A 20,417-nucleotide genomic window follows, 5' to 3' on the forward strand; every position below is an offset into this window, starting at 1 on the left:
TAGTTAAGGGTTAATGCCTCTTTTACTTGTAAAGGGTTAAGAAGTTCACCTAGCCTAGCTGACACGTGACCAGAGGAACTAATGGGGGGACAGGATGTTTCAAAAGGAAAGAGGGAAGTTCCCTTTGTCTTGGTCAGTTGCAGTTTTGGCCCGAGTGGAAATGATCAAGGAACCAGCCTCTTATCAGAGTAGTGAGTATCAGAAACAAATAAATAGGTTTATGTTTATTTTCTTTTGTGACTTCGTGCAATTAGAGGAATAACCAAATTGGAGTTTCTTTTGTGTACTAAGTTTTTGCCCAGGGGAACATCCTCTGTGTTTTGAATCTGTTGTCTGTGAGAGTAGCTGGTATGCTAATCTTTCCCAGAGGTTTTTTTCTTTTACCTTTCTTTTCTTTCATTAAAAGCCTTTTTTTAAAGAACCTGATTGATTTTTTTCTTGTTTTTAGATGCAAGGGGATTGGATCTGGACTCACCAGGGATTGGTGAGGGGAAAAAGGGGGAGAGGGGAATAAGTTGCTCTTCCTTGTTTTAAGATCCAAGGGGTTTGGATCAGTGTTCACCGGGAAATTGGTGGAGAAGTCTCTCAAGTCTACCCAGGGAGGGAAAGGTTTTGCGGGAGGAAGACAGAGTTTTCCAAATAACTCAAATATTTGGATAGTGGCAGCATACTGATCTAAGCTAGTAATTAAGCTTAGCGTTTCTCATGCAGATCCCCACATATGTACCCTAAAGTCCAGAGTCAGGATGGAACCTATGATAACTTCTCCACTTCATATTCTACAATATCTTCTTGGCTTCATCTGTCTTCTCAGTCACCTGTGTGATGCATACCATTAGTCATGCACTCATGTTGGAGGCACAAAGCAAAAAACCTTATCTCTTCATTAAACGTCAGGGCCCTGTCCCTAAGTGAGGGGTGACAACATATGTTTTGGAAGGCTAGTATGCACAAATTCATGTTGTCACTGACAGTTTTAATCACAGGAAACAAACAGGCTCTACAAAGCAGATCCACCTCAATAACCAAACGGGCCTTTGTAGAAGGATTGTTTTGAGATCAGTAAATGGCTATGTGAGTAAAAAATCATTAAGAGGCAAAATATTTCTCTCCTCTCTCATAGGATCAGGTCATCTCCCCCAACCTCCATCCTAGATACTGTTGTGTATGTGTTTCATTAATTGGCTGTCTCAGTTTGGTTGCTATGTTTTATTGATTTTCACACCTCTCTGAGACTTCCTTCTATTTCCCCACATTCCCAACACTCCCCCCAGTCTGTTTCCTCCTTCCCATGTTTTCCTGCTCCCTCATAATTTCCTGTCCAATTTCCAAACAATAGAGAGAGCCACATTACAATCACATTCTCTGAGGGCAGCCCAGGTTCGATTTCTTGAGGAAAAACATGGGAGACCTCAGTCAACTTTACTGGACAAACCTTTTTTCTCCACATTCTTTCTCTGGCTTTCACAGAAAAAATAAAACAGTGCAGTATGAAGCATGTGGGTTACACTTTGACTTCAGACCAGCAAGCCAAAGCTGCTGAGCTAGTAAACTCACAAAGGCCTGCACTAGAGACCTCATGAAAGCCTGAGGCTTAACATCAGCCCAGGGAGCCAGAGGTGCTGATCTAGAAAACCTTACAAAGACCTGTGCTTTGACAAGAGCCAGTAGCCTCACAGAGGCCTGACTTTGACTTTACCCCAGCAAGGTAGTGGTGCTGTACCCGAGACCTGAGGCCTGTGTCCAGACATCATCCTAAGAAGATGGAGGTACCGAGCTAGTATCCTGACCAAGTCCCGCTTGGCTTCAGCCAGGAGACTGCAAGTCCTGTAGCCGGAACTCTGTGTCAGTGCTTTGACCATTACCAACCCAGCATGTTGTATGTGCTGAGCCAGTGACCTCATAGCAGCCCGTTCTTTGATATCAATTCAGTATGCTAAATTTGAGGAAGAAGTGACCTCATAGAGGCCTGTACTTGGACATAAGCCCAGAAACCTAGAGGTGCTGAAACATTAACCGCACAAAGGCCTGTTGCCTTGGTGCCAGCCATCATTCTAGAATGTGTTCAGATTTGACTTTATCCCAGCAAGATAAAGGTCCTGAGCTGGTAACCCTCCAAGGTCTGTGCAATTACATCAGTCCAGCATGCTATAATTGGTGAGCTAGTGACCGCACTGAGGCCTTTGCACTGAATTCAGCCCATAGTGATCAGATCAGCATGGGAAAAGAATGAGCTTGTGAACTCTTCTGGAGTGATACAAGAGGGATTTAAAAAGAGCTGAGGAGCTGGCCTTCTGCAGTTATAAAAACTCAGGACCTATTTATCTGGAATGACTACAACCCTTGCAATTTATTAAAAATCAATAATAATACTGTTTTAACATTTAGTGGCAAATGAGACACACAGCTTGTCTCAGTTAGCCATCTTCACAGAATAAGTCTATGTAATCCAAGCCTTTATTTGTTTTGACCACAATAGGAAATTCTATCTTTCCAATTACTGAAGCTTGCAGCAAATTGAATAGATTTATGGACTAGCAGTTACAATTTTAATTATAACCTGCATTTTGAAATCTTTAGCCCTCAGACTCTCAGGAGGCTGTGTTTTGTGTAAAGCATCACAGGCCAACTGGAATCCATCATTTAAGCAAATGATACCTTCTTGAACAAGAAATACATGCCTTCACTTGACAGAAACACTTTTCCTATTTGCATTACTGAGAGTTTTGCTAGAACAAATGTACAGAGAGAAATGACATTTTCTTAAATACAATTGCCTGGGCAAGTGTGACACATACTGAATAAAACAACATGAAATACAGATAACTTGAACTCAAAGATCCTAAATGAAGTGGTTGAGGATAGATCTCTAGTCCACAGATACTACATGTTAATATAGCCTGGAACACACATGAACATTCCAGAAGCATTCTGATATTGTACCATTATTCACAAAAGACAAGCTCTATAAACTGGGCAACAACAGGCTGCTTAGCCTGAAATCAGAACTGGGCAAATGGACAGAAAAACTGATATGAGATTCAATCAGTAAAGAGCTAAAGGTTGGGAATATAATTAATATCAGTCAACGCGTACATTTTCTTTTTCCCCAGATACAGAAGAAAAAGCAGGTGACACCCAGGAGCTTCTCTCATTGAGACTTTTTGATTTAGGTTGTTAAATCTGAGCAGAGCCAAAAGCATTAGGGAATGTCTGTGGGTGTGCCAAGAAAGACCCACTCACTCACTCACTCAGCACAGTAAACTCTTACACTATGATGTCATTCAGGTGAATACAATGGTTTCAGAACTTACTGCAGTGTTCTTTACTGGAGCCAAATATCTAGGAATATGTGGTCAATATTTATCTCAGCAAAAGCTCTTAACCACAAGTGACACTAGGTTCCATAGTTAGACCGAAGGCTAAAAGACTGAACTAGCAATATGAGATGGGAAAATGTTTAAGGTGTTAGTCTCAACCTGACGAATTTGTCAGGATGTGCAACTAAATGACAGGTAAGTTAAGGAATGGAATATTAGTGAAAGTATAATGCTGTTATAAAATCAGAACAAACCAGAAATATGTTCAAATTCCCCTCCCGAAAGAATGGAATGGACAATAGTGAAAAGATGCCATAAGGAAATCACAAATGCTTTCTCCTAGAACAGGGCAGACTATCTCATCTGGGGGCTCAGAGTCTTGTGAAAAAATATGATCAAAGTTGGAGAAATTTCCATATGAAAAGATGAAAAAATTCTTATAAAGAAAAAAACAGATACACAAGAGTGCAAATTAAAGAAAAAAGTAGGGATAAAAGCAGTAAAAAGGATGTGAGAAGCCTGATCCTTCCAGGAAACACCAGTCTCTGAGAGGGTGTTTGCTCCTACCTACTTCCTATCCTACAAATGGCTCGGAGTCATTCCGGTAAATCACCTTGTGCAATTTACAGTGTTCTTTTCCACCACCTTTACAGGCCATACAGCCTCATCCCAACAGTAACACGGACTCCTCAGCTATAAATCTATCACCTGGGTGTATTTCCTATAGTCAGATGAATTCAGGGCAGCTAAGAGGAGTCTCAGTGATCATAGGGCGGAGGATTAGGAAGAAACTGCAACCTGTCAAAAATACAATCCCTATTTTCTAAGTGCAGGCAAAACACAAGGATCCAATGAGACTGCAAAATGAAATTTCAAAGTTTATTGACAGGTGGTATTGTTCAACTGGTAGCAGGCTCCTTCCATCTTGGGACGTCATCGCGGAGTGTTGTCACTGAAGGAATGTTTCTTTTTGCCATAGCAGATGTTGCAGAATGGAGGGTCGATGACTTGCACAGGAGAATGGGAGAAATCAGGAAATTAAAAACTCCTCCTTCTCCTTCTCCTCCTCCTCCGAGTTCTCTCTCTACCTCTACGACCTCTCCTCCTTCTGCCATGTCGTCGTCTTCTCCTCCTTCCATATCGACCCCCGCGGCCTCCCCTTCGTCGCCTTCTGCGACGGCTCCTGCTTCTGCTCCTGCTGCGTCTGTACCTTGCCATTTCTGGAGAAGAATATTGCTTTCAAGATCTCCATAGTGGGAGCACCAGCTCCGTAGGAGGCAGCCAACCTGCCATCTTGTGAGCTGAGCTAGCAGCTCTGGCCTTTATATAGAGGGGCTGATAACTGTGACAAAAACCTACATGGTCACTCACCTGTGATGAACTATAATGGGCTCGTTCAGACATGGGCATCAATTATACTGTATAGCAAAGTGTCCATATAAGGAAAACACCAGCTGTCCTGATCATGTCATTAATTAACACTTTCCACTGAAATGACTATATAAGGATAAAGCCACAAGTTTTGACCCTATATGGACATAAAATGGTTCTTTGTTGAAATGACAATATAACCACAAAAACAACAACACAAACACCCTGAAGTTAGGAGTTCGGAGCCAACTATGAAGCTATGGAATTGTTTGTCTCTACATTACCCTTGCCTTGTTGCATTAATTTTGTCAATATTTGGGTGACTTGATTTAAACTGTGGATCTATTCAGCCTACCTATCTTTGGTGGAATTTCCTGAGCTTGTTAGTTGAACTGGCACTCTGACCTTTATGTAGAGAGGCTGATAAGTATGACCCACATTGCCCTATTATTCAGCTGTGATAAACTAGAGTTTAGCAATATATGGCCATCAAATGTACTGTACAGCAAAGTGTCTATGTAAGGAAAGAAATAGATTTTCCCCCTTTCATAAACAGTTTGGAAGTTAATTTATGTAGGTCACACTTATAAGAGGGGAAAGCAGTGACCAGTTGATATTATCATATCTCTTCACTACATAATGGCAACACCCATCATGACACCCAACCATCAGAAATGAGAAGCTGCCCTTCCTAATTTGATCCACTTTGATTACTACCCATGTGTTCATTTAAGAACTCCAGGAGAAGGGAGTAACTCAGTCCTAATTTTGTTTTCTTGACTTTGAACCTTAAATGATTGTTTGTTATATCATGTGAAATGTTTTAGATCTAGTGCCTTTTTTTTTTGTAAGGGGAGAAAAAGTAACTTATGGTCCCAAAAGGTTTCACCCTTGTTTCCTGAGGGCAATTGAAACAGTATGTGAATTACAAGATAAAAGAGATGGCTGATTTATACCATGTGTAACTTGTATCCTGCAGCAAATGAATAACTTCAATATTCTTGTCAAATGAACACTGTAGTATTTTGGGGTGATAAAATAATTAAGTGTTGAAACATTATGATCCACGTGTCATTGAGAGGACTAAAGATTTGTGAAAAAATGGTCAAAAGCTTAAAACCAAACCCATGATTTGAATACAGTGCGTCAAATTCCCCTTTCCATTTCAGGCAAGCAGGAATGTAACCCATTACATTTCTAGTAAAAAGGAAGGTATTTTTTCCACTAGAACGAACAATCTTTCAGTAGCAGGATGTTACAATCTGAAAATAATAGGCTTGATTCTCCATTCACACCAGTTTTATATCACTATATGTCTATAAACTCTTATGGAGCTAACTCCTAGTTGACACTGCTATAACTGAGAGGATGATCAAGCCAACCCTTTTGCACTGGAAATGTCTAAATTAAATATGTTATAGACTTCTCCACTTCATATTCTACAAAATCTTCTTGGCTTTATCCCTCTTCTCCATCACCTGTGTGATGCGTACCATTAGTCATGAACTCACATTCGCTCCTGTCATGCCTTTTTTACATCTGACCAGACAAGTCTCAGAATAAGGAAACCTCTCAATAGAATCAGTATTGTGTGTTCCATTTGGACATGGTGGTCTTTCGAACTGATTTGGCATTTGTGCCCAGAGTACTCCGTGCCATTAATCCCAAGGTACTCCTGCCGTCCCTGTGCTTATCCAAAGCATTCAAAGTCAAAGAAGAGACTCTAGAACTTGCTGGATGTTCACTAGCTCTCAAAATATAGATTGAATGTACTCAGTTCCTCAGGAAATCCTAGGCCCTTTCATGTTTTTGCACTCATGTATGAAAGCTGAGAAAGCTTGCAAATCATCTATCTCATGATGCATTAGATGGAACATCTTGGAGGCACAAAGCAAAAAACCCTACCTCTTCATTAAATGTCAAGGCCCTCTCCCTAAGCGAGGGGTGACAACACATGTTTTGGAGGGCTAGTATGCACAAATTCATGTCGTCACTGACAATTTTAATCACAAGAACCATACAGGCTCTACAAAGCAGATCCACCTCAATAACCAAACAGGCCTCTGTAGAAGGAACTGTTTTGAGATCAGTAAATGGCTATGTGAGTAGAAAATCATTAAGAGGAAAAATATATCTCTCCTCTCTCATAGGATCAGGTCATCTCCCCCAACCTCCATCCTAGATATTGTTGTGTATGTGTTTCATTAATTGGCTGTCTCAGTTTGGTTGCTATGTTTTATTGATTTTCACACCTCTCTGAGACTTCCTTCTGTTTCCCCACATTCCCAACACTCCCTCCAGTCTGTTTCCTCCTTCCCATGTTTTCCTGCTCCCTCAGTTTCCTGACAATTTCCAAACAATAGAGAGAGCCACATTACAATCATATTCTCTGAGGGCAGCCCAGGTTCGATTTCTTCAGGAAAAAGATCAGAGTCATCAGTCAACTTTACTGCACAAACCTTCTTTCTCCACATTCTTTCTTTGGCTTTCACAGAAAAAATAAAACAGTGCAGTATGAAGCATGTGGGTTACACTTTGACTTCAGATCAGCAAGCCAAAGCTGCTGAGCCTGTAAACTCACAAAGGCTTGCACTAGAGACCTCACGAAAGCCTGAGGCTTAACATCAGCTCAGAGAGCCAGAGGTGCTGATCTGTAAAACCTTACTAAGACCTAGAGGTGCTGAAACACTAACCACATAAAGGCCTGTTGCCTTGGCACCAGCCATCATTCTAGAATGTGTTCAGATTTGACTTTATCCCAGCAAGCTAAAGGTCCTGAGCTGGTAGCCCTCCAAGGTCTGTGCATTTATATCAACCCAGGAAGCTATAATTAGTGAGGTAGTGACCTCACAGAGGCCTTTACACTGAATTAAGCCTGTGGTGATCAGATCAATATTCAGCTCAGCAAAGGTCTTAACCACAACGGATACAAGGTTCCATAGTTGGACCAAAGGCTAAGAGACTCAACTAGCAATAAGAGATGGGAAAATGTTTAAGGTGATAGTCTCAACCTCATGAAATTGTCAGGATGTGCAACAAAATAACAGGTAAGTTAAGGAATGGAATATTAGTGAAAATATAATGCTGTTATAAAATCAGAACAAACCAGAGGTATGTTGCAGCACCGTTCCAATTCCCCTCCCCGAAAGAATGGAATGGACAATAGTGAAAAGATGCCATAAGGAAATCACAAATGCTTTCTCCTAGAACAGGGCAGACTATCCCACCTGGGGGCTCAGAGTCTTGTGAAAAAATATGATCAAAGTTGGAGAAATTTCCATATGAAAAGATGAAAAAATTATTTATAAAGAAAAAAAAAACAGATACACAAGAGCACAAATTAGAGAAAAAAGTAGGGATGAATGCAGTAAAAAGGATATGAGAAGCCTGATGCTTCCAGGAAACATCAGCCTCTGAGAGGGTGCTTGCTCCTATCTACTTCCTATCTCAGAAATGGCTCGGAGGCCATCTGGTAAATCGCCTTGTGCAATTTACAGTGTTCTTTTCCATCATTGTTATAGGCTATGCAGCCTCATCCCAACAGTAACACGGACTCCTCAGCTTCTCAGATAAGGAGGGGAGAGGCTGACTCTACAAGGCTACTAGCCAGAGAGGCCAGCAGGCCTGCCTGTCTCGGTCTCACTCCACTCACTGTCCTTCGCCCCTTCATTTCCTGACATGTGTCTTTTGTACCATCTGGGCTAATGAGTTAGTTAGCCCTTTAACTCTCTCAAGACCATCCCAACTATCACCTGGGTGAATTTCCTATAGTCAGATGCACTCAGGGCAACTAAGAGGAGCTTCAGTGATCATAGGGCAGAGGATTAGGAAGAAACTGCAACCTGTCAAAAATACAATCCCTATTTTCTAAGTGCAGGCAAAACACAAGGACCCAATGAGACTACAAAATGAAATTTCAAAGTTTATTGACAGGTGGTATTGTTCAACTGGTAGCAGGCTCCTTCCATCTTGGGACGTCATCGCGGGGTGTTGTCACTGAAGGAATGTTTCTTTTTGCCATAGCAGATGTTGTAGAGTGGAGGGTCGATAACTTGCATAGGAGAATGAGAGAAATCAGGAAATTAAGAACTCCTCCTTCTCCTTCTCCTCCTTCGAGTTCTCTCTCTACCTCTACAAACTCTCCTCCTTCTGCCATGTCGTCGTCTTCTCCTTCCAAGTTGACCCCCGCGGCCTCCCCTTCATCGCCTTCTGCGACGGCTCCTGCTTCTGCTCCTGCTGCGTCTGTACCTTGCCATTTCTGGAGAAGAATATTGCTTTCAAGATCTCCATAGTGGGAGCACCAGCTCCGTAGGAGGCAGCCAACCTGCCATCTTGTGAGCTGAGCTAGCAGCTCTGGCCTTTATATAGAGGGGCTGATAACTGTGACAAAAACCTACATGGTCACTCACCTGTGATGAACTATAATGGGCTCGTTCAGACATGGGCATCAATTATACTGTATAGCAAAGTGTCCATATAAGGAAAACACCAGCTGTCCTGATCATGTCATTAATTAACACTTTCCACTGAAATGACTATATAAGGATAAAGCCACAAGTTTTGACCCTATATGGACATAAAATGGTTCTTTGTTGAAATGACAATATAACCACAAAAACAACAACACAAACACCCTGAAGTTAGGAGTTCGGAGCCAACTATGAAGCTATGGAATTGTTTGTCTCTACATTACCCTTGCCTTGTTGCATTAATTTTGTCAATATTTGGGTGACTTGATTTAAACTATGGATCTATTCAGCCTACCTATCTTTGGTGGAATTTCCTGAGCTTGTTAGTTGAACTGGCACTCTGACCTTTATGTAGAGAGGCTGATAAGTATGACCCACATTGCCCTATTATTCAGCTGTGATAAACTAGAATTTAGCAATATATGGCCATCAAATGTACTGTACAGCAAAGTGTCTATGTAAGGAAACAAAATAGATTTTCCCCCTTTCATTAACACTTTGGAAGTTAATTTATGTAGGTCACACTTATAAGAGGGGAAAGCAGTGACCAGTTGATATTATCATATCTCTTCACTACATAATGGCAACACCCATCATGACACCCAACCATCAGAAATGAGAAGCTGCCCTTCCTAATTTGATCCACTTTGATTACTACCCATGTGTTCATTTAAGAACTCCAGGAGAAGGGAGTAACTCAGTCCTAATTTTGTTTTCTTGACTTTGAACCTTAAATGATTGTTTGTTATATCATGTGAAATGTTTTAGATCTAGTGCCTTTTTTTTTTGTAAGGGGAGAAAAAGTAACTTATGGTCCCAAAAGGTTTCACCCTTGTTTCCTGAGGGCAATTGAAACAGTATGTGAATTACAAGATAAAAGAGATGGCTGATTTATACCATGTGTAACTTGTATCCTGCAGCAAATGAATAACTTCAATATTCTTGTCAAATGAACACTGTAGTATTTTGGGGTGATAAAATAATTAAGTGTTGAAACATTATGATCCACGTGTCATTGAGAGGACTAAAGATTTGTGAAAAAATGGTCAAAAGCTTAAAACCAAACCCATGATTTGAATACAGTGCGTCAAATTCCCCTTTCCATTTCAGGCAAGCAGGAATGTAACCCATTACATTTCTAGTAAAAAGGAAGGTATTTTTTCCACTAGAACGAACAATCTTTCAGTAGCAGGATGTTACAATCTGAAAATAATAGGCTTGATTCTCCATTCACACCAGTTTTATATCACTATAGCTCTATAAACTCTTATGGAGCTAACTCCTAGTTGACACTGCTATAACTGAGAGGATGATCAAGCCAAACCTTTTGCACTGGAAATGTCTAAATTAAATATGTTATAGACTTCTCCACTTCATATTCTACAAAATCTTCTTGGCTTTATCCCTCTTCTCCATCACCTGTGTGATGCGTACCATTAGTTATGAACTCACACTCGCTTCTGTCATGCCTTTTTTACATCTGACCAGACAAGTCTCAGAATAAGGAAATCTCTCAATAGAATCAGTACTGTGTGTTCCATTTGGACAAGGTGATCTTTCGAACTGATCTGGCATTTGCCCCCAAAATACTCCGTCTTCCATAAATCCCAAGGTACTCCTGCTGTCCCTGTGCTTATCCAAAGTCAAAGAAGAGACTCTAGAACTTGCTGGATGTTCACTAGCCCTCAAAATATAGATTGAATGTACTCAGTTCCTCAGGAAATCCTAGGCCCTTTCATGTTTTTGCACTCATGTATGAAAGTTGAGAAAGCTTGCAAATCATCTATCTCACGATGCATTAGATGGAACATCTTGGAGGCACAAAGCAAAAAATACTTACAAGGGGATATAGATTCAATGTTTGTAATGGCTCAGGCATTCCCAGTCCCTATTTAAGCCTAAATTGATTGTATATAGTTTGCTGGAATTGATCTGCAAACTAGATACAATCAATTTAGGCTTAAATAGGGACTGGGAATGCCTGAGCCATTACAAACATTGAATCTATCTCCCCTTGTAAGTTTTCTCACACTTCTTATCAAACTGTCTGTATTGGGGTATCTTGATTATCACTTCAAAAGCTTTTTTGTGTTTGTTTTTTTCCTTACTTAATTGGCCTCTCAGAGTTTGTAAGACAACTCCCACTTTTTCATGCTCTCTCTATGTGTATATATATCTCCTCAATATATGTTTCATTTTATGCATCCAAAGAAGTAGGCTGTAGCCCATGAAAGCTTATGCTCAAATAAATTTGTTAGTCTCTAAGGTGCCACAAGCACTCCTGTTCTTTTTGCAGATACAGACAAACACAGCTGCTACTCTGAAAAGTAGCCTTACAGAAGCCTGACTTTGTCTTTATCCCAGCAAGGTAATGGTGCTGTGCCAGAGACCTGAGGCCTGTGTCCAGACATCACGCTAGGAAGATGGAGGTACCGAGCTAGTATCCTGACCGAGTCCCGCTTGGCTTCAGCCAGGAGACTGCAAGTCCTGTAGCCAGAACATGCTAGGTTGGTAATGCTTTGACCATTACCAACCCAGCGTGTTGTATGTGCTGAGCCAGTGACCTCATAGCAGCCCATTCTTTGATATCAATCCAGTATGCTAAATTTGAGGAAGAAGTGACCTCATAGAGGCCTGTACTTGGACATAAGCCCAGAAACCTAAAGGTGCTGAACCACTAACCACATAAAGGCCTGTTGCTTTGGTGCCAGCCATCATTCTATAATGTGTTCAGATTTGACTTTATTCCAGCAAGCTAAAGGTCCTGAGCTGGTAACCCTCCAAGTCCTTTGTATTTACATCAACATAACATCCTATAATTGGTGAGGTAGTACCTCACTGAGGCCTGTGCACTGAATTCAGCTTGTGGTGATCAGATCAGCATGGGAAAAGAATGACCTAGTGAACTCTTCTGGAGTGATACAAGAGGGATTTAAGAAGAGCTGAGGAGCTGGCCTTCTGCAGTTATAAAAACTCAGGACCTATTTATCTGGAATGACTACAACCCTTGGAATTGATTAAAAATCAATAATAATACTTTTTTAACATGTAGTGGCAAATGAAACATACAGCTTGTCTCAGTTAGCCATCTTCACAGATTAAAGATGGCTTTGTAAGATAAAGATGGCTTCACAGACTGTGAAGATGGCTTTGACCACAATAGGAAATTCTATCTTTCCAATTACTGAAGCTTGCAGCAAATTGAATAGATTTATGGACTAGCAGTTACAATTTTAATTATAACCTGCATTTTGAAAACTTTAGCCCTCAGAATCTCAGGAGGCTGTGTTTTGCGTAAAGCTTCACAGGCCAACTGGAATCCATTATTTAAGCAAATGATACCTTCTTGAACAAGAAATACTTGTCTTCACTTAACAGAAACACTTTTCCTATTTGCATTACTGAGAGTTTTGCTAGAACAAATGTACAGAGAGAAATGGTATTTTCTTAAATACAATTGCCTGGGCAAGTGTAACACATACTGAATAAAAAACATGTAGGGTAGAGATCATGAAAGATCATGCTGATCAGTGCTGATCATGAAAGACCCCTGTAAGGGAACAGAACCATCCAACTACTGGCCAATAACCTGCCTCCCCACAACATGGAAAGTCCTATCAGGCATCATAGCCGCCAAGCTACAGGACCATATGGGCCAGTACATGAGCACAGTTCAGAAGGGCATTGGGAACAACACAGAGGCTCAAAACACCAGTTGCTCACAGACCGTTGAAGAGCAGTTGTCCCATACTCAATTGGTCTAGACAGCCCACTGATGCACAGCCTGGATTGACAAGGAAGCCGTATGACTCAATGCCGCACACAGTGGATCTGTGGATGTCTGGCGCTATTACAAGTCAACAGGACATAAGGACCTTCCTCAAAACTCAGTGGGACTATGGAGACAACACTGGAAGTCAACTCAAGGCAACTTGCACAAGTGGCCATTCAAGTCGCAATACCAAGGTGATTGTACTGTCCCCGCTGCTGTTCTGCAATAGGCGTAGAACCCCCTCAGCCATGATAATTCACAAGAAACTGGATACGGTGTACAGGTCAGGGATGGAACTCCATCAGCCACCTCCTGCCAGGATGGATGACATGCGAAGCTGATATGCTAAAGGATGAATGAGCCATCGACTCGGTGAATCCACCTGCGCGGCATCTACAGTGGGATATCGGATATGTCATCGACTGTAGAAGTGTGGCCAGTGGTAGTGAAGAGAGGAAGGTTCAAGACTGATGGGGTGAACTCACTTAGCGGGCCACTAGCAATAGCCAGACATACATAAACCAGCTACAGATAGGCTTGGCGTCCATAGTCCATGGAAACCACGATGAGGAGGCCAAGGCAGGACAGCATACTCAAGTATCACAATGGATAGACCAGGTCGCTGATATGATCCAGCTCTAGTGGGTAAGACAAGATCCACACCATCAACAGATACGCCCTGCCGGGTGCATCAGATACGCCTGCCGGTATAGTGAGCTGGCCAAGGAGGACATGGAGGCCTGCCGTGTGAAGACCCGGAAGTCTCTCCAATGCACGTAGGTTTCCCACCCCTAAGATCCAACACCCAGAGGACTGATTTGTTATAACCAGCCGGAAGAAGGCGGGCAGGGCTGTGGTGAGCGTCAAAGCCACTGTCCTGGGATGAAACCCGGAACATCCAGGAGTACATGCAGTAAGATGCCCCAAAGATGAGCGTGCTGAGAGCATGCCTCAGGCAGCAGCAGACATGGGAAGGAAAGAGCAAGAGAAGAAGTGCCATGGCTAAACAAGACCCTGCATTGGAATACCTACGAATACTGGATGTGCCAGGAAAATCTCCAGTGGGCTAAAGGGCTGGAACTTAAAAGGAAAGCACTTGGCCCCGCCCCAGCCCTGATCAGCAGCCACACAGAACAGGCACGTGGCACCAGATCCAGGTTTGAATAGCAGGGGCTACCCAACACTAGAGAGGACCCCAAGTGCAACCGTGCGGAGATTGCCTAGAGGACATCCAACACCATTATGGCAGATGTAAGATGCAGGGCAGGAACAGCATACCATCTGAACCGGCACAAACCAAGTGGCTGGCATTGTTGTACATGGACATCTCGCCAGCCGTTATGGGCTAGCCCTCCCTTAAGACCTAGATGGGAGATTCCACAGTAAGGTGTGGAGGGAAGAATAAAGCCAGGGCTAAGATTTCTTGGAGACTTCCCAGATGCCAAACGGACAGGGCAGTTATGGCAATCAACCGACATTGTGGTATAGACAAGGACCAGAAGACAGCGGTGGTGATAGATATAAGCAGGCCATAGTGACAGGCAACAATCAGGAAAAGGAATATGAAAAGAGCTGGAAGAATACCAGCGGCCCTGAAAGAGGACTACAGAGAGGATTGGTGGAAAGTTAAGGCCAAAGTTAGTCCGCAGTGATGGTTAAGAGCACTCGGTGTCTGTGGAACTCCTAAGCTGGGTAAATGGCTCCAAAGATCCCAGGAACAACTCAGAGCTCTCTCTCCAGAAGAGTGCAGTGCTAGGAACAGCTAAGATACTGCGCAGAACCCTCAAACTCCCAGGCCTCTGGTAGAGGACCCGAGGTAGAGGAAGACACATACCACCCATAGGGGTGAGAGGGGAATTTTTTTTTTTCTGACAGATAAACTTTAAATTCTGCCTCTATTACTTCTAAAATTAAAATAGAGAAAATAAATACAAAAAAATAACTCTCACAACGATAGAGAGTAATGTCAGTTTAAGGGGAGTAAAATCTGAATAAAGGTTTCCCAACTCACATTAAAAGATGAAGATGCCAGCATACATGTAATTGTTTTACTAAACAACCATCTCGGTAATTTAGTTTATTTTCAGGAGTACAGCACAGCTGTAAACATTGTGTGTCCAACAAGTGATTGAATAATGCAAGTATTATACATTTGTTATGCATGTATTGGGCCATATTGAATTAAATGGAAGTTGTTCGTACGTGTTTTAGAATGAATTTTAGGTCAGAGTATTTTAGACTAATCAGTTCATAAGAATATGAAAATTTTATGAGCAGGGAAATACTATTTAGAGTACCATGCCTGTCTCTAGTTTAGCGCATATTCAGTGGACAATGTTAAGGTAAATATCACATTTCAAAATGCAAACAGATATAATTATCTCTGTTACTAATTGCACTTTAAATTATTACAACTGAAAATCAAAGGCAGATTTTTACAGATACGCAGAAATGGAAGTGCAATTACTGTGCTCATAGACCAGGTCATTTTTGCCCATCTCCTGATTTGCTTCTGCTCTCATGAATACTGTGCATGTAAATTACATAAGTATTTTTGTGCACACCATTCCAAAAATCTGTGCTAAGGTTCACTTTTCACTAATTGTGCTTTTTGTTTATTTTATGTATTTGGCTGATTGAACAATAGAAATAGACCAGTTAATTTCATTATTTTTTATAGTCACTTTCTGGTTAGTTTCAATTCCAATTTCAATTTCTATCATACCAGCACAAATCAATTTTATATTACAATCCTCCAAACCCTTACACACTCCAGTAGTCCCACCACAGACAGTAAAATGGATATATTCATATGCATAATTCACTCCTGTGTATAAATGTTTCTTTCAAGGCTTTGTTTTGCAAACACTTTAGGAGGATGTTTATTTGCTTTTTCTAGGAAATAGTTTCCATTTGCTTTACAAGAAAACAAACAATTTCTACTGGAATTAGGTTATGGAAAGGCTTGTTTCTGCAGAACTTAAATTGAGAGCCAAATTTGACCTGAGTGTGTCCTTTTCAGAACATTTTCCTGCTCCTTCACTATACCCCTCAATATCTTACTCCATAAAATAAACCTCTTGAGCCCATTCCACTCTTTACTCCAATGGCTTTTCCCAATCATTTATTTCATAATTTCAATCTCTCTTTGGGTGAAGTAGTACTGCCTAAATACCTTATTTATTCCTGTGTTCCTACCACTAGTTTCCCCAACTCTATCTAGAATTCATCAAGGATGTTCTTTTCAGGATTTGAGTTATCAGTGGTAAAGCTAACTTCATGTGTTCACTTACCCCTTACCAAGTATCAGAGGGGTAGCCATGTTAGTCTGGATCTGTAAAAGCAGCAGATAATCCTGTGGCATTTTATAGACTAAGAGACGTTTTGGAGCATGAGCTTTTGTGGGTGAATACCCACTTCGTCAGATGCATATAGTGGATCTACATATACCTATACCTAAAAACGGCCCTGAGCAGAGGTGTTAAGGGTCCACTTACCTTGAATGGTCCCTTAGAATATGTGCTAACTACCTGTGCTAAACAGGGTATATACCTGCCCCTGGAAATTTCCATTACATGCATCTGATGAAGTGGGTATTCACCTACGAAAGCTCATGCTCCAAAACGTCTCTTAGTCTATAAGGTGCCACAGGATTCTCTGCTGCTTTTACCCCTTACCATATCTCTTACATTAACAATTTACTGCACTGAGCAAGGGACCAACAGTATAAAGTCCTCCCTAAAAAACATCTTTCTTTTTAAATGCACTCTAAAGCTGACCTATCAGACCTCATCCTCAAAGGTAACCTGCACAATACTAACAACAGCTGAGCCTGGGAGCTTAAATTCATAACTCTGCTAGACACTAAAATCATGAACTGGAACAGAGATACTGGATTTATGGCTTATAATAACAGTTTGTGACCCACTAACCACCCTTTTTGTCCTATGACAGCAGAGGCAGGGCCGTCCGTCCCTAGCCATTTGGGTGCCCTACCCAGCCCCCTTTTAGGGGGGCTATGTGGGGCCCCAGGCCTCCTCCCCCAGGCCTGGGAGGCAGGAGCTGTGAGGGACCACTTTTGGGGTCCCCCAGGCCCAGAGTAGCCCAGGAGATTAATGGGGTCCAGCAGCAGCCCGCTCCACTTCCCTCGCCCCAGCCCCAGTCATGTCCCTCGGGGGAGGGGGTTTGGGGGAAGGGATCCCCCACTCACTGGTAGCAGCAGGAAGTGGAGCAGCCCAACCCCAGCCTGCTCTACTTCGCCAGCTCCCAGCTGCGGCACTCTGCTTCCTGCCACCCATGAGAGCTGGGGGCGGTCCTTTGCCCAACCCAAGCGACATGGCTGGGGCTGGGGCTGGGGCCGCGTTGCTTCACTTCCCGCCACTGGGGAGTGCAGGGGGCGATCCTTTCCCTGCACTCACTGGCAGCAGAAAGCAGAGCGCCGCCTCTGGGAGCTGGCAGAGTGGAGTGGGCTGGGACTGGGTTGCTCTGTTTTCTGCCACTGCTGGTGATTGTGGGGTGGCTGGGGGAAGACATAGAATGGGGGAGGGCTGGGGGAAGAGCAGGGGAAAGGGTAAGAGGCAGGATGGAGGCAGGTGTCTGGGCCCTCCCCACCCAGTCTGGTGGCTGGCTGAGGGATAGAGCTGGTTGCTGGGGCTGGTGCTGCCATGTATACAGCACGCAGCTGCCTAGGATGCCATAAAATGTGGGGCAATTTGGTGAGCCAAACATCATGGTTCCCTACGCAGCTGCGTATGCTGCCTATACCTAAACGGCCCTGAGCAGATTTGTTAAGGGTCCACTTACCTTGAATTGTCCCTTAGAATATGTGCTAACTACCTGTGCTAAACAATTTGTTCCTCTTTGCATTTAGCTGTGATGCTGGGAGTATCTTTCCCAGTCCTGAAGAACAGCTCTGTGTGACTCAAAAGCTTGCCTCTCTCACCAACAGAAGTTGGTCCATTAAAAGATATCGCGTCACCTGCCTTGCCTCTGGAAAAATAAGGCTTTATCAAATAATGTGCTGGTGCAGTAGAAACAATTGAAGCTCTGGCATGATTATTTGTTTAGGCACAGAGCCAGATCCTCAGCTGGTGTTAACAGGCATAGGTCCTTAATTTATACCAGCTGAGGATCTGGCCTGTTGTACTGCCTACTTGGTTATTACTGCTCAGGAATTTTCAAAGTTGCTCACCATCATTGGCCTAACTTTGCTCCTTCTGAAGTCACCTACCGTTGAAAAATCCCACAATACGTGTTCAGCTAGCTTTTTCTTTAACCTAGGTCACATGATGTTGCATTTTAGCATCAAGGTAACATGAGAACTACACCTCTACCCCAATATAACACGAATTCGGATATAACGCGGTAAAGCAGTGCTCCGGTGGATGCGTACTCCAGTGGATCAAAGCAAGTTCGATACAACGTGGTTCCACCTATAACATGGTAAGATTTTTTTGCTCCCAAGGACAGCATTATATCGAGGTAGAGATGTATAAGTAGAATTTTCAGACTGTAATGTTTTGTTTTAAGAAGCATTTTAAGCACTATTCTTCTTCTAAAGTTTCATGGAGTTTTAATATATTTATTGTATCTCATCATTATCAACATTATTGTTTGCTGACTCTGGCAACAACAATAAAAGGGAAGGCCTTTGGAGCTTGTAGACAAAGTTGTTTGGACCTGGCATGTCTCTTTAATCCTGCCCGACCTCCAAAAAAAATAATCGAGCCAAAGGGTTAAATAAAATGCAGAAAATGGGTTTATTTGCTCTTTACCCTCATGGAGATGCCATGAGCACAGCTTGCCTCCTTCCTTTTCTTTCTCCATCTATGGAAAGGGCACGGTTTAAACAACCCTTTTTTATCATGCTGAGCCCCAGTTTAAACCTGCAACACCCTCCCTGTGGACTACAGCGGCAAAGTGGTGCAGTGAGAACATGCTAGAGCCAGAGTTCAGAGATTGATGGACATAAATCACTGTCTGCTAGGTGCTAGTTCCCTTGGTTAGGTGCCCAGGGACCATGGGCACAGTGTAAAATCCTTGAATGAAAAAACAAACAAACCCCCCATATTCCCAATGTATTGGGTGGTTCCAGCCCATCTCTCACTCGCCTGGTTCTGAGAAAGAGAGAGGCTGGAACCACCAGGAATCTGACTGATTCCTTTTCAAGTGGCAGGAGAAGAGTGTTCCTGCTCATGGAGCTCTATCTTCTGGCCCTAAAGCTGGGGTCAGCAGCAGAATCATCTTCGTAAACCCTAGACTACTTCCCCAAGACTGTTCCTCGCCCTTACTAACATCATCCCTGAGTGGAAAAGGTTCATGCTGAACCCAAATGGTTTCCCTCATCAGTTTTTCAATCTCATACAAATCCTATTATGCTTACAAAGCAGTAGCTGGACAATGTCGTCTTTTGCTTTTCATATTCAGCCAGCATTTTCCTTTACTGAAGCTTCAAATGCCCATTACAATTTTCATCTGTGTATTCGGTTGTCTTGTTTATTCTGATTGCTCAACTATTATTGTTTCAGAGATGCTATCTTGGAGGTTATTCCTGCTGATTCTGTTACTTACACTAGTCAGTCATTCACAATCGCATCCTCTCTTTAATTTATTCCTCTATTTAGGGTAACTAGCATTGTAAAGGTTCATCAGTTGACTGATATGATCATTTCATCCATTTCCTCTCTTTTGTAAAAGGCCAGTATTTTTATTAGTATCACAGCAGCTTGCTTGCCAGCGGGAAGTCACTTCTCTGGGGTTCATTGTTTTGGTCTGTTGACCCTATGATCTCCATAGCTCCTTTATTTTGCTGTGATCAAGGCCTCTGCCATCCCAAATCTCTCCACTGTCTTTTAATAGAAATTAACTGTAGCTAAATGTCCATTCTGTTGAACATTTTCTGTGCCTGCAGTTATCCAGAATGATCCATCTTATCTGCCAGCACCTCGAAACCTCCATTCTGGACCCCTTTAAATCTTGATACTTACCGAAACTCAGCCAGGTATACGCACCACTAAATAAATAACATGTGCATGTGCATCAAAAGTATTCTCTTTGCTGCCTTTGAAACCTAGCTTCATTCCTTTCTCCTCAAGACCATATCTTTATATGACTCTGATCTCTTGGCTCTTCTCATAGAGCCAGCCATAGATTTTAAGGCCAGAGGGGGCCATTGTGATAATTTACTCTGTCCTCCTGCATAACACAAATTAAAAAAACTCACACAGTAATTTCTGCTTCAGACCCATCACTTCTAGTTGAAGTATGGCATATTTTTTAGAAACAGTTTGACTTTAAAATGGCAAATGATAGCAAGGTCACCCTATCCCTAGATAAGTTGTTCTAGCGATTAATTACCCTCCCTGTCAAAAATGTGTTGCTTATTTCTAGTCTTAGGGTATAGTTACACTTGAAATTTCAAAGCGCTGCCGTGGCAGCGCTTTGAAGTGTGAGTGTGGTCGGAGCGCCAGCGCTGGGAGAGAGCTC

Source organism: Chelonoidis abingdonii, chromosome 5 (assembly GCF_003597395.2).
Source record: "Chelonoidis abingdonii isolate Lonesome George chromosome 5, CheloAbing_2.0, whole genome shotgun sequence".
Lineage (NCBI taxonomy): Eukaryota > Metazoa > Chordata > Testudines > Testudinidae > Chelonoidis > Chelonoidis abingdonii.